We start from the raw sequence: 17972 nt of genomic DNA on the forward strand, positions 1-17972 counted from the left end.
AGTGATAATCCTTTCAGGAGAACTATCGCTAGCCACCACCTTCCCCTTTCTCTTTTCCCTTACAGGGGTTTCTCTAAAGGATTCCTAAAGAGCTGCTCTTCGTCCTCCTTATTCTAGAGGTTTCCAAAAATAAGCTTTAGGACGTTGAGTGGGAGAGAGAGGAGCAGAGAATAGATAAGCTGGATCTCCTCCTTTGATTTCTCTTTCTTGGTGGTGGGAAGTTACCGACACCGTCAGAGGTGGCACTATAGGTAACGTACCACCAGTATTGACTTATTGTTGTTGTTGTTGCAGTATCTTTTGTACTCTAGTGTTGATGAGAAACTTCAGATTATCCCGCGATATAGTGATAGTATTGGGTTTACCAGCTTCCTCCATCTTCATAGCTTCAGATCCAGGTGAATAGTTCCCATAGACGATACCAAATTTGACTCTGTCTGAAATCTACAAAGATGAGCACTGGCTTCGATGAATGATGATGACCTCTGATGAAGATGATCTCCGAAGATCTAAAGGAACTCCTCAACGCTCCTGCGCACAGTGAGACTTGCCAACAAAGCGTTAGTGACTTAAGATTGGGGTGGGGATCCCTGGCTAGGCCCTCAACGCATAAGTCAGTTTCTCTCACAGATGGAAGAAGAAGAAGAAGCTGAGTAACTAAAGTGAAACATAGTTTTGATGCTAGAATTTGTGTACCTTGCAAATGGAGAAAATCTCCCCTTTTATCCCACCTCACATGACCTCCGTAGTCGTGAGGTGGTCCCTGGTTCATTAGAGTTTGTTAGGAGATGAAGTCATCCTCTATACTTCGTGCAATAATCCTTTAAAGAATCTTTTTTGTACCCTAGATGTACCCATTTTGTCATTTATAACTTGTATTTATAATGGGGACACATCATTATAATTGAAGAAGCTTCTAGAAGATATTTCCCGCCAAATATTATGCTAAGCATGTCTCGGTCGACTATTTAAGCTCGTGGTATATATTGTTGAGACCACCTCTTGTTGAATATATTTTGAGCCGGACGTTCAAGCCGGTCATATATACTGTTAAGAATACCTCCTACTAAATATGTTTCGAGTGATCGTTCAAGCCGGTTATATATACTGTTAAGAATACCTCTTGTTGAATATGTTTCGACCGGTCATTCAAGTCGGTCATATCTATTGTTAAGAATGCTTCTTGTTGAACCTGTCTTTTATGCTTAGGTGGATTTTACCTAACCGAGCATAAATGAGCGCGGGGGCACTCGCTCAGCCTGTGGTCGGCCGATAATATGCTGAGAATTATATAGAAGGCTAAATGCCTTTATGCTCGGGCGGACTTTGCCCGGTCGAGCATATATGAACATGTGGGTGCTCACTCAGCCTGAGGTCGACTGATTATATGCTGAGAATTATATATAAGGTTAAATGCCTTTATGCTCAAGCGGGCTTTGCCCGATTGAGCATATATGAGCACGTGGGTGCTCACTCAGCCTGCGGTCGGCTGGTTATATGCTGAGAGTTATATACAAGGCTAAATGCCTTTATGCTCAGGCGGACTTTACCCAGTCGAGTATATATGAGCACGTGGGTGCTCGCTCGGCCTGCGGTCGGTTGGTTATATGCTGAGAGTTATATACAGAGTTAAATGCCTTTATGCTCGGGCGGGCTTTGCCTGGTTGGGTATATATGAGCACGTGGGTGCTCGCTCGGCCTGCTGTCGGCCGATTATATGCTGAGAGTTATATACATGGCTAAATGCCTTTATGCTCGGGAGGACTTTTCCCGGTCGAGCATATATGAGCACGTGGGTGCTTGCTCGGCCTACGGTCGGTCGGTTATATGTTGAGAGTTATATAAAAGGCTAAATTCCTTTATACTTGGGCGGGCTTTGTCTGGTCGAGCATATATGAGCACGTGGGTGCTCCTCGACCTGCGGTCGGCCGGTTATATGTTGTGAGTTATATACAAGGCTAAATGCCTTTATGCTCAGGTGGGATTTGCCCGATCGAGCATATATGAGAACGTGGGTGCTCGATCAGCTTACGATCGGCCAGTTATATTTTGAGAGTTATATACAAGGATAAATACCTTTATGCTCGAGCGGGCTTTGCCCGGTCGAGCATATACGAGCACGTGGGGGCTCACTCAGCCTGCGGTCGGTCGGTTATATGCTGAGAGTTATATACAAAGCTAAATGCCTTTATGCTCGGGCGGGCTTTGCCCAATTGAGCATATATGAGCACATGGGTGCTCGCTCGGCCTGCGATCGCTGGTTATATACCTTGCCTATCTTTTTGGACTTAAACCCCTTCTTCACTCACTCGGCTATCTATCATAACCCATATCACCTGGTTTCCATAATCTACTAAGACTTTCTCAGTTGAGAAAACATTCTGCACACTGAGTCAACTTGTTAGATAATAACATAACTTAACTTGAACCTTTGACAATATTAAAACTTAGGATCGATTCTGGTGCATCCTGCACCAACAATCTTCCCTTTTTGATGTTTGGCAATCCAAGTTCACCGTTAAGTTAATAACATAAAGATAAGTAATGATAAGTAAATAAACATTTATTTTTAACTTTACTCTCCCCTGAGTTTAACAACTCCTCCTGAATTCACTATCTCTCCTTTTTTGACACACATCAAAATTATGGGAAGAACAATTAAGAAGCTTGAATAAGGTAAGTGTTGAAGTTTAGAAAATAGCTTAAAAATATGAAAATTAAATTTTCAAAAGCATAGTGGTTTTTTTAAAAACTTATCCAAGAATAAGACTTGAAAAATAAAATTTTGAAAACTTTTCTAAACATAGGATACTAATAAAAATAACTTTTAAAAAAAAGTGTTTAGAAAGCAAATATGTTTGAGTTAAGAAAAAGACAAGTTGAGGAAGTCTAGTATTTAAGTCAAGAATAAGATGAATCTCAAGAAGGAAAAGTTTACTTTTGAACTGTGAAATCCTAATATTTTGAAAAGATAAATTTTGAAAGTAATTGAATTTTTTTTTGTAAAGGTAAATAATTGGAAAATATTTTGAAAATTTGGTAAAGGTAAATTTGGAAAACAATTTTGAAATTTGGGAAAGATACAATTTGAAAATATTTTGAAAATTTTGTAAAGGTAAATAATTGAAAAATATTTTAAAAATTTGGTAAAGGTAAATTCTAAGAATACTTTTGAAGATTGATAATAATTTTGAGAGTTTAAAAATAATTTCTAAAAAAAATTGAAAAAATTTCAAATTTGATAGTTATGTTTCCCTTTTACCTAAGAGTTCAAGCATGATTTTAAAAAACTAAAAAAAATATCCTTATGATGAAATGTCCAACCTTCATACTTATCTAACTATCATAAGAATAACTATTAATTCAGGTTGGTCAATTTGAGCATTTGCTTCTAACTAGTTTGTTACTAGCCAAATTACTCAAATTGGTCAATGTATTTTGTTTAAAGTCTAGATTTGTAGCGATGCACTGACTTAAGCATCTGAAATCTTAGGCTAAGTCCTAAGCATCTCACATCTTTCTATGTTTTCAAGCAAGGTATCCTACTGTACTTGTGAGATGTTAGCTGCTAAAACTATAGGAGCATGTAATTCTACAGTAAAACTTAGACTACTCTAAAAAGATAAAATATTTTGAAATCTATTTGGAAAATAAATTTTGAAAGGAGAATTTAAAATAATATTGAAAAACTAAATAATAATTTACAAAAATATAAGAATTAAAGAAACCTAATATATAAAGCACAAGCATAAATCAACTACAATACAGATTGACAGTCAAAAATAAAAGTACCCATAACTTAAAAGTACCAAATCCAAATACATGCATATTCATAATGTCGAAATAGCAAATATATCAAGTCAAGCATCAGATGGAGGGGGTGAAGGATCGTGCACAGATAGAAAATAATTGAACATCTTAGTTTGATGCGTCTCCAAAGTATCGACTCATTTAGTTATATCCTGAAGGAACTCTGCTAGCTATCCCTAAAACATAGTCTGTAGTGAGTCAAATCAGCCAAAGATGTCATCACGCAGCTGACTAAATGGATCTCTAGACTGGGGAGGAGTCGAAGATGATGCCCCCTGTGTTGCATTAAAATATGAAGTCTGGGGAAACTCTAAGGCTAAAAATAGAACAATAGGCTCCTCTACAGCAATAGGAACATCCTCAATATTAGGCTCTTCCGTAGCAGGTGGAACGTAACATGGATGAGTTTGTTTATAAACTAGGCCCTGAGAACTAGCCTTAATCTCAGCCAAGGACATCTAATGAAGGCTAACTAGGTCAAAGTCAAATAATTCTATCAATTCCCCATGTCCAACTCCTACCCCCATAGAAGCTATGAATCAAGATGTGACAATATATCATATGAACTTTAAATGATGTATTGTAGCCAGAGTAGTAGATAATGGACTTAAAGACCCAATAACCAAAATCCAAATCCAACTTATGCTTAAGGGCATACATCAGAAAAAGATGGACTAGACGTAGGACCACTTGATCTATGGATGACAGAGGACGAATGCAAGAAACGACCATTTTGTAGAGGGCGTTGTCATTTAGACTAAGTAAAACGGATGACATCTTCCTTGGTTATGGACCTTGGAAGAAATCAACATATATGATATCAAGAGTTAGATGAGAAAATGGATCAGGTAGAGTGTCAGGGTAAGAGGGATAAGGAAAAATTTGGTTAAGTGAAGGACTCATGAGTAAGAAATGAGAAAATATGTTAAAGTCAAATAACATATCCCTCGATGTAATTCTAGTCTTAAAATAATAAGCATCGATCTCACATAAATTATGATAGAATTCAGTACAAAGTGTGGTATTGTATGCATGTCTATAGAGAACTAGGCTATCTAAGGAGTAATGTTGTATGATATCTATTATCTCATAACAATATGTTCGATAGAAGGGTAGATCAAGACATCGAGTTCCTACAACTAGGAAGGTTTTGTTGCTAAACGATTGATGTAGGTCCTCTATGGTAAACCTAGGGTTCTGGTTGGGATTAGATGAGCTAGCCTCTTTTTGTGTAATTTTATGAAGTTTTTCGCTACAATACTAAAATAAAATGTATAAATAAACTTTACCATAAACGAAAAGTAGAGACTTGGAAACCATACTGAGGCATGATCGCGTTCCGAGGGAAGATGCAGACGGAGGGATGCGAAAGGCGGAGAGAACAAGAAGGGGAAGAAGATTTTGGGATGAGAAAGAAACTGCCGAAGTCTCGTTTATATAGACCTTGACCTATAAAGGGTTCGATCGACCGATCCCTTAAAAATGTTGAGTTATCGACCAATCAGAAGAAGATGGTTGATTTTCGGTTGACCGAACCAGGTTTTCAGTCAACTGAAAAATTGATCATACGTATACTTTTAGCACGTTAGATAAGGTTGAATTGAAGTTCTTGGTCGACTAAACCAGGTGTTCGGTCGACCAAATAATTGAAGATAAGTTCAATTCTCAACGATGAACTTATGTTTTCGGTCTACCAAACCGGACATTCGATCGACTGAACCATTTTTTTAAAAATATATTTAAAAAATAAGTTTTAAATTAAGTTTTAATTAAGTTTTAAAATTAAGTTTTTAGATAAGTTTTAAATTAATTTTTAAATTAAGTTTAAATTAAGTTTAATATTAAGTTTTTAAATAAGTTTTGGATTAAGTTTTAAATTAAAATTTTAATTAGGTTTTAAAATAAGTTTTAAATTAAATTTTTAATTAAGTTTTAATTTAATTAAGTTTATTTTCATTTTAATTTAGTTTAAGTTTAAGTTTTAATTTTAGTTTGAGTTTAATTTTAATTAAGTTTTAATTAAGTTTAGTTTAATTTTAATTTAGTTTTAATTTAATTAAGAAAAGGTTGTTCAACCCATGTTAGATTCAAACTTATATTTGGGTTAATCAAGCAAGCTTCTTAAGGATAAGTTTTCAGTCAGTGGCGAGGCATATGACCTTCTGTGTATCAATGGTGGACCACTTTGTGAGTACTTTTCAAAATAGTCCTGCTAAAAAAACTTAATATTAGGTTTTGGTCTAACTAGCCCATGTTTGACTGGGGTAGCTTCGGCCAGATCTACTAAGTTTAGTGCACCAGGTAGAATCTACAAGATTCAACCTAGACATGCCTTCGACAGAGTTTTCTTGGCGTACTATCATATCAATCCATTCCAATGCTATGTTATTAGGATTTGGTAAACCATTTCAACTAACCATTCTAAGCTAAGTAGAAAAATAAGCTTAATCCTAAGCATGCATAATCAAGTAGGTTTAATAGTTTTTCTATTTGCTCCTCCTGAGTCATGGCTTAGATATGGTTTATCTAAGTAGTGAATTGGACTCTTAGGGATCAAATATTGTCTTGGTTTAATTGGTTTGGTTAAGCAATTTTTAGGAACTCATTCTTGGACTTAATTTCTAATATTTTGATTAATTAAAGACAGATATGGTTTGTTGGTTTTGTTTGGGTTGTAGCCAAGTCACGATTTATTATACATGGCTCGTTGCGACCCAAGTACCATATTTAGACACTTGGATCACTGTTTAAACTTTTCCAGTGTTTTCTTGAGTCATTCAATTTGACCTTTCAAGTCAAAATTTTCTTCCTCAAGTTTTGTAAATTGAATTGAAGTTTCGACTTGAACTTGGTTAATCGAGTTACTCGAGTTAACTTTCTCCTTAAGGTGGTCAATTTCCTTAAGTAGTAAGTTATTTTAATTTTCAAATTTTATCAATTTTTTAAATAAATATTTAACTTTTTAAAGTAAGTTTGACTTGGAATAAAAGGTTACCATATCAGGACCTTTAGAAATTGATACGGATCAGTGGCTTCTCTCGAACTCGGAATCTTCGTTTCTTGCCATAATGGAAAGATGCATGGCTCGAGTGCTTCGATTCTTCCACATTGGACTCCTCAGAAGATGAGTCGTCCCACGTCGCTTGGAGGGCCTTCTTCCTTCTTGCTGAATTTGGTTTTTCCTCGTTCTGGTTTGGGTATTCGTGTTTGAAATGTCCCTTCTTGTTGCATCCATAACAAATCATCTTTGATTTGTTTTGCGTCTAGTTTATTGGTGTCTTCTTGGTGCTCCCTTTAAACTTTCTCCTTGTTAGTAGTTTTTGAACCATGTTGTCCAGCTTTTCTTCATTGGTTGAGTCTGAGTCAGACTCACTTTCTGGTTCATTCTTGATTCTGGTCTTAGTTTCTTTACTTGATCCTACATACAAGGCAATTCCTTTCTCGACTTGACCCAAGTTAGATTGTTCATGTAATTCTAATTTGTAAAAATGTTCATCTAATTTAAGAAGAGAAAGAATTCTTGAAACTTTGTATGCATCTACTATTGATGCCCACAAAGTATTTCTCAGGAAAGCATTTAGTGTGTACCTTATTATGTCATGATTTGTTAGGTTGTGTCTGATTAGATGTAGGCCATTGAGGATGTCTTTTAGTCAAGCGTGCAGTTGCATGGTCGTCTCTCTAAGAAGTATTTTAATATTAAATAAATTATTTAAAAGTAGATCCCTCTTATTTACCTTAAATTCATTAGTTCTTTCATGTAGCTTTACCAGATGGTCCTACAGTTCTTTTGCATTTTCATTGGCCCGACTCGATTTAATTCTTCCATGGTTAGCCTGTATTGGATGGTGTATTGTTTCAAAATTTAGTTGTACCTTTTTGATCATCGAGGGAGTCCAGTCTTCTAGTTCTATAACCTTTCCATCTACCATCAGAGGAGTATATCCTTTGAGTATGTTGAACCAAAGTTTGATGTTGGACTTGAGGTAGCACTCCATTCTGTTCTTCCAGTAGCTGAAGTTCTCCCCTTTGAATAGTGGAGGGAGGATGGTACTGTACCCTTCTTGTAGGAGTTTGACATTCTTGCAATCAAATAAAGAGAAGAAGAATATTTTCAAGACTTTTGTCTTGGGATTAGTAGTGTGGTATAAAGAAATAAGTGAAAGAAAAATCTCTTTTAAGGAAAAAGAAAAAGTTTTAAAAATTACTCAAAAAATGGTTAAGTAACTTTAGAGCTACCAGGCTCTAATACCAATTGAAGGATCGAAAGATGCAGAGGGGGATGAATATCGTACATTAAAAACTTTTTCTTTTGAAGCATTAAAACAAGAATAGTGCAGCAAAAAATAAAGAACTCGTTTTGGTTACTAGGTTCGAACCTAGGTCGACTCCTACTCCAAGACTCGCAATCTCTTGATCGCACTATTGGGCAATCCACTAAAATTCTTCTTTCTGAAACATTCAGAAAGAAGCAATTCATATAGATGAAAAGTATAAGATAGTAAAAACCTACTATCTTATTTGAATTTAAGTACAATGCAAGCTAAATTAAAGTATATCAAAAAAGAGTATATATGAAGATCATCGGTACCTTGTCAGAGTAGTAGCTTGCTTGAAGATGTGTTGCAGAGTAGTAGAATGAATAGAACCTTTGCACAGAGGTGAACAAAAAACTTCGTTACTGCTTCAGACCTTGAGCTCCCCTTTTATAAGCATGGTTCAATCGACCAAAAAGTCGTTCAGTCAACTATACTTTTGGTCGATTGATCTCCCTATCGATCAACTGAAAATGCTCCTCTCCTTCTTTGCTGAGATATGATCTTTGCATCATTAAGATCATTAATTGTTCAGTCGACCAATCACCTTATTCGATCGACTGAATAGTGTAGTATAGTTTCCCTGTTTGTCAAGATATGTAATTAATTCTTCATTAATGCATTGATTGTTCGGTTGACCGATCCTTGGGTTCAGTTGACTGATCAGCCTTGCTTCTATTTTCACTTTGGCTCGATCTGATATGTTCTGTACTAACCTGGTTTGATCGACCGATCCCTTCAATTCCTATAAAATAGTGTTAGAACAAATACTCCTGCAAAACAAGGTTAACACAATTATATGATGCATGAGCAATAAATGACAATAGAGCTGTTTTGATCTCAATTTGAAAATCTTCCCAATTTCTTCAATTGGATCAGCGGCCTAGGGTTTGTTCCTTTTCGAAATATGACATCACTTTCGCTCCTCTCCAGTTTCTTACCTCAACCTACTTGCCAAACATTGGTTCTCTAGACCTGTTTGGACTTTGCCACTTAGCATCGGATTGGCTCACTAGGACTTCCTCTTGATCTTCGGTCCTTCAGACCTATCAAGCTTCCTTGCTAAGTGTCAGGTCCTCTCGACCCACTTGGGCTTCATGCTTGGCTTCCACAATTTGCTAGGACTTTCTTAGTTGAGAAAACATCCAGCACACTCAATCAACTTGTTAGATCATAACATGATTTAACTTGAACCATTGACAATATCAAAACTTAGGTTCGATTTTAATGCATCCTGCACCAACACATCAGATCCCCTTTTAGAGTAGAAGTTCGGATTGGCAGATTCCAGTCGTGCATTTTAGTTTTGATTTGATTCTCGAATTCATCATTGGAGAGGTCTCTGTGGTGAAGATTACAAACTTTGGATTGATTCCAGAGTTCAGAAGTTACTTGTTCTTCTTCTTCGATGACCAGAGTTGGACGTTTTCATCTCCAACCTCTTGTGTGATGACAAGAGTGTGATGTTGGTGTAGTTGGTTACAAATTTGGATTGATTCATTTTATTTACTATTTTTTAGCTTAGAAAAGATCTCGTTTGATGTTGGTTGAATTTAATTTCATAGTTAGATTTCTTATATATCTTACTCTTTCTTTTCTTAGCTTATTCAATGTTTTAGATAAGATTTCATTTGTGTCTTGCTATTTCATACCCTAGTTTAATTGTGTTGATGGTGAAACCTATAGCGTAGAGTGACAATGCGTTGTGGATTAATTGTTGGTACTTAGTTATATTTCATTTCAGCATTAGAGTAGTTTCCTACTTACTTTGCTTTTCATTTGTTAGATTTAGAATCAAAACCAAACAATCCCCGTTTCCATATTAAAAACCCCTAAAATATAAATAACAAATAACCCTAAATTATCATCCTGTCGTTGCATTCATTGGAAGATGACCTGAGCCATTTTTATATTATATTAGTGTAGTTAGAGGGGTTTAGTACTTAAATTCTTTTGATATCGTTTCACGACAAAATAAGATTATCAAATTGGTGCAGTTGTCAAGGAATGTTAGCGGTGTTTGATGATCTTAGGATTATTTTTCTATTTTCTCTCTTATTTCTATTTCTTTGGTGGTTGGAAAAAAATTTAAACATATTGTTAGGGCTTTATTATTCATCGTTTGTATGCATGCGTGCTATCCTGTATATTTTTCAATGTCTTATGATTATATCTGCATGAGTATTTCAGGTAACACTAAGAAAACTCTGTGTGTTATTAGTAGTTTCAGAGTTTCAGTGTGATCAGGACCTCAGATTTGTCAAGCAAAATGGATAACAATACTAAAAAGACTCTTTGAGAACTTTAGGCACCAGATTTGTCAAATAATTCATTCTACATTTGATATTCTGATTTAGAGGCAGATTTTGAGTAATGGACTATTGTCCATCTATTACCAAAGTTTCATGGACTTTCTGGTGAGGATCCCAACAGGTATCTACAAGAATTAGGGGGCGTTTGGTTTAGGGGAATAAGAGTGAGGAATGGGAATAGCAATCATTGATTGTCATTGTTGATGTTTGGATTATAGGAATAGAATTACAAATAAGGGAATGAATCCTTATAATTGGGTAATGACTCATTCTCATATCTCCCCCCTTCAATGAGTCATTAGTCTATTTTCAACAATCAAAATATTCTCTTATTCTAAAAATACCCTTGACCCAAAATTAAAAATTTTTCCCTTAATATCAAATATCAAAATATATTTATTTAATTTTTTTTTCATATCACTTTCTCTCTCCTTGTTCTCTCCCATCATATTTTCTCTTTCCTCATTTTATCATCCACTTTCTCTCTCCTTAATCTCTCTCATCACATTTTCTTTTCTCTTTTTTTCTCATTATACTTTCTCTCTCATCACACTTTGTCTCTCCTTAATATCTTCCATCACACTCTCTTCCTTTTTTTTCTCATCACACTTTCTCTCTCATCATGCTTCCTCTCTCATCATACTTTCTCTCTCCTCAATCTGTCACATCACACTCTCTTTTCTCTTTCTTCTCATCATACTTTCTCTCTCATCATGCTTTTATATCTCATCATACTTTCTCTCTCCTTAATCTCTCCCATCACATTCGCTTTCCTATTTTTTCTCATCACACTTTCTCTCTCATCACATTTTCTCTCTCATCATACTTTCTCTCTTCTCAATCTATCCTATCACACTCTCTCTCCTCATTTTCTCATTATATTTTCTCTCTCTTCATCCTCTCTCATCATATTTTCTCTCTCATCTTCTATCATCATGCTCTCTCCCATCACACTCTCTTTCCTCATTTTCTCTCATCACACTTTCTCTCTTCATTCTTTTCCATCATACTTTCTCTCTCATCATATTTTTCTCTCACATTCAACTTTCTCTCACATCTAATTTTTTCTCTTATTTTTCTTTAAGGGTAAAAAAGAAATTTTTAATTTATTTCGATAGAAAATATTCAACTAACCAAACATTGCTTTTAAGAGTGATATCCATACTCATACTCATTCTCATTCCACAATACTATGATTCCCATTTCGATTTCTATTCCTAGGAAAGAACTAAACGCCCCCTTAGATATGATTTTCTCTACATGGAATCCACATGGTATATCAGGAGATGATGTTAGACTTAGAGCATTTCTATTCTCACTGGCAGATACAGCAAAAGATTGGTTGTATTGTTTTCCATCCAACTCTATCACCAGCTAGTTAGAGATAAAGAAATTATTTCTGGCAAGGTTCTTTCTTGCTTCTAGGATTGCAGCTATTTGGAGGAGTATTTGTGGACTTCAACAATTCACAAAATAATCGTTTCAAGAATATTGGGAGAGATTTAAAGGACTTGTTGCTAGTTTTCCTCAGCACCAGATAAACGATCAGCTACTGATTATATACTTCTATGAAGGATTGCTTGCCATGGACAGGAGTATGGTTGATACAGCTAATGGAGGGGCTCTAGTTAACAAGACATCTACTCAAGCCACAGAACTTATCGAGATTATGGCTGTAAATTATCAGCAATATGAGACTAGATCGATGATTGCCAAAGATATTTATTCCTTTGCTAGTGTATTCCCGACCAGGATTCAGTATTAGCAGCATAATCCTCAGTATTATCAGACTCATTAGCAAGATAGGTATAATTCATTTGCAAGATTCGGGTATAGAAACACACAACAAAGGACATCTAAGTGGCCCCAATATTATCAGCCTAATTTTCATTACCATTAGCCTGAGCAGGATTTTAGGGAGCAGTTATAACAATTTTTGCAACATCAAGAAATCCAATTCTAGGAAAGAACACATTCATCAACATAGTTACAATTGCTATCGGATCAACATACTACATCAATTTATGAGGAGATGAATTTTAGAGTTTGTGATATTTCTGACCTTAATTCTGCTACTTTACATGATTCTTCTAGTTTTTGTATCATGATGTTGTAATTGATCATGATAATATTTTTGTTGATGATATTGTTATTCTAGATAGTCTTGATGTTGCAGGTATAGGAAATAAGGACTTGTGCTGTGGAGACAAAGCCCCAAGAATCGCTACCACCCGAGCCAGTTGAGTTTGCAATTATACTTAGTGACGATGGAAGTGTAGGGGAGACTTAAGAATCACTTTCATTGATTATACGACTTCTTGATCCAGAGCCAGATCCTTTACCTGATCAAGATGATGCCATATTCACTATTCTAGAGACTCCAGGTACCTTTCAGTATGGTAAGGATAATATTTCTGCTGAATTTTTAGAAAATTTCATAGAGGTAATTTATTTTGATTGTATTGAATGTGACACATCTTGTAATTCATGCTTTATTGATATTAATATTATTTCTAGTACATCTTACACATCATGCGTGTAGGAATTACATCCTTCTCTTTTTATTGCACAGGATTTCTACAAGCATTTCATTCTACCAATTAAGGAAAGCCCTAATTCTGTATGCAATAATGAAGCTTTTGGAGTGGACACTCCAATTGAATCGTCTTCGACCACCAAAGCAAATTTTTTAGGAGACAATGATGAAGGGAGTGTGCCTCATTTCACCTACAACCATTCCACTTCCATATTGGCTTATGGAACTGAATCGACTCCGACCACGAGAAATTTAGAGGAGTCTATTCCATCTCACTTTTTCTCTTTTCCTTTTGCTTGTATATATTTCTTTGCTTTGTTTTCTTTGTTGTTTTTGCTTGGTAGTTCATTTTTAGTTTGTCTTGTTAGTTTTCATAATAAAATTCCTATGCATTCTTTTTATCATCTTAGAAATTATGAAAACTAGTTAAATTTGATTGTCAAGTTTAGGGATTTATTATCATGATTGGATTCTTGGATTACATGTGATTAAAACTTGGTGATGGATTCTATGTTGGTAGATTGAGATGATAATTTTTAATATTATCTTATCCCTAACACAAAGCTCTAACATACATAATCTATCATATGCCTTCTTGAAAAAACCTTTGGCATACTGTGGGTACTATATTAGTTTTTTAACATATCTCTATGGCATTAACATATGACAGAGCATATTGATATAATGACAAGCAATACGACCGGTCGTACGAACCAGTCAAGATATATTCAGCATACAAACAATAGATAATATTTTAATAGCCTGGCATAATTATCGGAGAATAATCCTTTGGAAGCTCCTTCAGAGTCTATTTGGTTTCCCATTGGTGATTCATCTATAACGACATCCTCCTCTAATGACTTCAGAAAAGGTTTAAGTTATAAACGACAAAAGAGGTACATCTGTGGGTACAAAAAAGATTCCTTTGAAGCTCTTCGAGGAACAATCTAACAAACTTTGATGCATGAAACCACCTCATGGTCACGGAGATTGTGAGAGGTGGTATAAAAAGGGAGGGGTCCTCTCCGTTGTCAAGGTACACAATTTTCGCATCTGAGACCTTCATTCGCACATCCACTACTGTTCTTCTTCCACTTGAAAGGAAATTGTACTGACTTGAGTATGGGAGGGTCTTGCCAGGGACCCCTTCACTGGTTTTTTGTTAGTAATGCTTTGTTGGATCGGCTGGTTGTGTGCAGGGTCGTTGAGGAGGTTCATCCTAGATCAGAGAGTTAACTATTTGTCAACAAACCATCCACCTGAGCCAGCGCGCCATCTCTTCAGCCTTCAGATAGGATCATTCTTCTTTTGAATGTAGATATTTTTGGATGTTACATGATGAGTGTTTTGCCTGGGATGAACAAAAGTTTAAGTGAGGGGAAGAGGAATAGCGTAGTAAAATTTTGGGGAAGTATAGGTGAACCATGCTTGATCACCATAGGTAAACCATTCTATTTATCTTTTTATTTGAGTTATTGATGATGATGTATAGGGAAGATGCATAACATGTTGAAAAAAATGAAAAAAAAAACAAATAAGGAAATGAAAAAAAAAGAGAGAAGAAAAGAAACGTGAGGAAGAAAACAGAGAAAAAAAGGAAAATGCTTTGACATATTGTACTATTTTGTATTCATTTGTGGTAGAAATTTTTGTAAGTGATAATCTTTATTATAACGACATTGAGATGTTATTGTATATCATGAGTGGATTTTTATTGTAAAAAGCTATAGTAGGGGTTGTTTATATGTTTATTGAGTTGTGAATGCTGGCTTAGAAGTTTGGATAGAATATCTTTTGGGCATTGTTTACTTGTACTCATCTATGTATAATTTCATTATGTCCATGTCTTCCACCTTTACCTTGCTTTATTTTCCTTATTTCTTTTCTTACACTATCATTTGCTTGATTTATGTTTCTCTTACATACTTAATGTTGATACAGTCTGACCTGGCTGTTGTTTTGATGTTGACACTGATTTAAGTTTATATCAGACATTAATTAAACTCAGACTGATTGATGATCAAGGTTGATCATGAGGAGAGGAAAAGTCCAAGTACGAATACTTGGCACGCAAAGTCAGAGAGGGCTCGGTAGCTCGTTCTCTGGACCAGACGAAGTCGGAGAGAGCTCGACAGCTCGTTCTCCGGACTAGGTCAGAGAGGGCTCGGTAGCTCGTTCTCTGGACCGGACAAATTCGGAGAGGGCTCGGCAGCTCGTTCTCCAGACAAGGTCAGAGAGGGCTCGGTAGCTCGTTCTTTGGACCGGACGAAGTCGGAGAGGGCTCGGCAGCTCGTTCTCAGGACTAGGTCAGAGAGGGCTTGGTAGCTCGTTCTCTGGACCAGGAAGATGTTAGGGTTTAGGGCTGGGAGGCTCTAAAACTAACACAGAGAGCTATGGATCGGTCTATTGACCGATCCAGTGAAACTCTGGTTGTCTGGATCGGTCCACAGACCGATCCAGTGATACTTAAGTCACCTGATCGGTCTCGTGACCGATCAGGAACCACACGAAAGTTTCTGGGTTATCGATCGATCGGGGACGATCAGAACCACAGTAAAGTTTCGTGGGTTATCTGATCGATGCGTGGACGATCGAACTCTGAAGCATTCTGGGTTATCTGATCGGTCTACGGACCGATAAGAAAGAAGCGATCGTAAGCCGGGACTCAGCAGAGGGTGGATCGGTCGTGGACCGATCCATAGGCCGATCGGTCCACGCATCGATCGACTCTTTTCGACCGATCGGATGTGTCCCGATCGGTCCAGAGAGCCATGGATCGGTCTGCTGACCGATCCACAGCGATGTCGTTTGTATTCTGCTGTCTTTCTGCAACTTCTGATTTCTCTGAACTAACGATCTACTGTGAGCTTTTTGAGTTACAGGTTGCAGGTATCATGACGATGCTTGAATTCAAATTAAGGTCTATCAGAGGAATAAGACAAAATGGTTTTTCTACTGAGCTTGGCTGCAAATGGTGCATTTGAAGCATCAACGGATACTGGCGATCTGGGTATGTTCTGGCTGCAATCAGCTTGACTCCTTGGCATTGGTTCGAGCTCAGAAGACACCGGTGAAGACCATGGATGGTATTGGTGTGAGTTCAGAGGACCAGATGAGGAGGAGGAGTGATTGGCGACGCCTGAGTTGATTGCAGTGATTCGATACAGGTTGCAGCGATTCTATGCAGCTTGCAGTGATTCGATGTAGGCAAACGCAGTGAAGAAAGCAGAGAAATAAGCAGGAGAAAGAAGAGAGGTTGGGGTAATGTTTTGGCATTGCAAACTCTCTGTCGTCGATTAAGCAAGAGTGTTGTGTGGAGCTCTTGGCTGAGGATCCGCTTCTTTAAGCTCTGCTTTCATTGTGGCTGTAAGTTAATTTGTGCATTCATTGTAGCCACCAAATTCTGTAAGTCTTGTGCTTCATTTAAATCCTTTTGAGACTTTGTGGAGAGGTTTCTCCACCGAGAAGGAGAAATACTTAGCCGGAATCTGTCCGGGGGTTGATCTACCGAAAGATCAAGGGATCGTCCACCTTATGGACACGCCGAGGAGTAGGGGCAAGTTATCCCCGAACCTCGTACATCATTGTGTTAGTGGTGTTTTGTTTTCTTCCTTGTATTAGTTTGTTTTTGCTTATTTCCGCTGTGCTAACAAAGTTCTGGAAGAAAATTTATGTAAGTTTGCGAAGAGGCTATTCACACCCCCCCTCTCTAGCCATCCGAAGGTCCTAACAAGTGGTATCAGAGCTTGGCGCTCTTCATCCGGACTAACACCCTAAAGAGCAAGAAGATGGCTATGAAGGAAGGCTTTAGCACCAATCGTCCACCCTACTTCGACGGAGCAGATTTCCAATATTGGAAGAGCCGCATGGAGTATTACCTCAAGATCGACATCTCCATGTGGTTCTCAGTCAAGGAAGGGTTCACACCTCCAAAGGACGAAGAAGGTAAGGAACTAGACTCGTCAAGGTGGTCCGCCGAGCAAACCCGTAAAGGACAAGCCGATACCAAGGCAGTGGTAACCCTATAATGTGGGCTAGCCAAAGATCAACTCATCAAGGTAGGTCCAGTTACGAGCGCAAAAGATTTGTGGAACAAGCTCATCGAGCTCCAAGAAGGAACCCGAGACTCTCGGATCGCCAAGAGAGACTTGTTCATAAACCAACTACAAAACCTCACCATGAAGGAGAACGAAACGGTAAGTGAACTACACGGATGGTTCAAAGAGATCCTCAATGGTCTTCATTCCGTGGATGAACGCGTAGAGAATCGCGATCTCGTAAGGTATGCACTCAAAGCCTTTCCAAGGAATGTCTTGTGGTCATCTATGGTAGATGCCTACAAGGTTTCCAAGGACCTTTCAATTGTTAAGTTAGATGAATTTTTCTGTGAAATGGAACTTCATGAACTTGCTAACAAAGGTCAAAAAGAGAAAGGTATTGCCTTAGTTGCAGGAGAAAAGAGCAAGGATGGAAGAAGAAAGAAAGAAAAGAAGAAGGAGAAAGAGATCCCTACATCCTCATCCTCCTCCGAGTCCGATGATGAAGGTGGATCATCATCAAGCGAGATGGCCAACTTTGTAAGGAGGATCATGAGAAGAAGCCGGAGATACAAAGGGAAAGGTAAATCTGTTGATCAAAATATTGATAAGACTAACGTTACTTGTTATGAGTGTAGCAAGAAAGGACACTATCGGATCGAGTGTCCAAAACTCAAGAAGAAGGAGGAAAGGGCCAAGAAGAAGAAAGCTCTCAAAGCTACTTGGGATAAATTCTCCTCAAGCTCATCGGAGGAAGAGAAGAAGGAGAAAAGCACACGTCAACTAGCGCTCATGGCAAGGGAGGAACCGGATTCCAGAAGTGATGGTGACACAAGTGACACGTCAACCGCGGCTTCATCATCTTCGGATGATGAAGAGGTAACTTTGCCTCATTTAGAAAAGTGTTATAGAACTATTACTCATTTATCTACTTTGCTCAAGAAATCAAAAACAGAAATTA

This window comes from Zingiber officinale, chromosome 10A (assembly GCF_018446385.1).
Source record: "Zingiber officinale cultivar Zhangliang chromosome 10A, Zo_v1.1, whole genome shotgun sequence".
Lineage (NCBI taxonomy): Eukaryota > Viridiplantae > Streptophyta > Magnoliopsida > Zingiberales > Zingiberaceae > Zingiber > Zingiber officinale.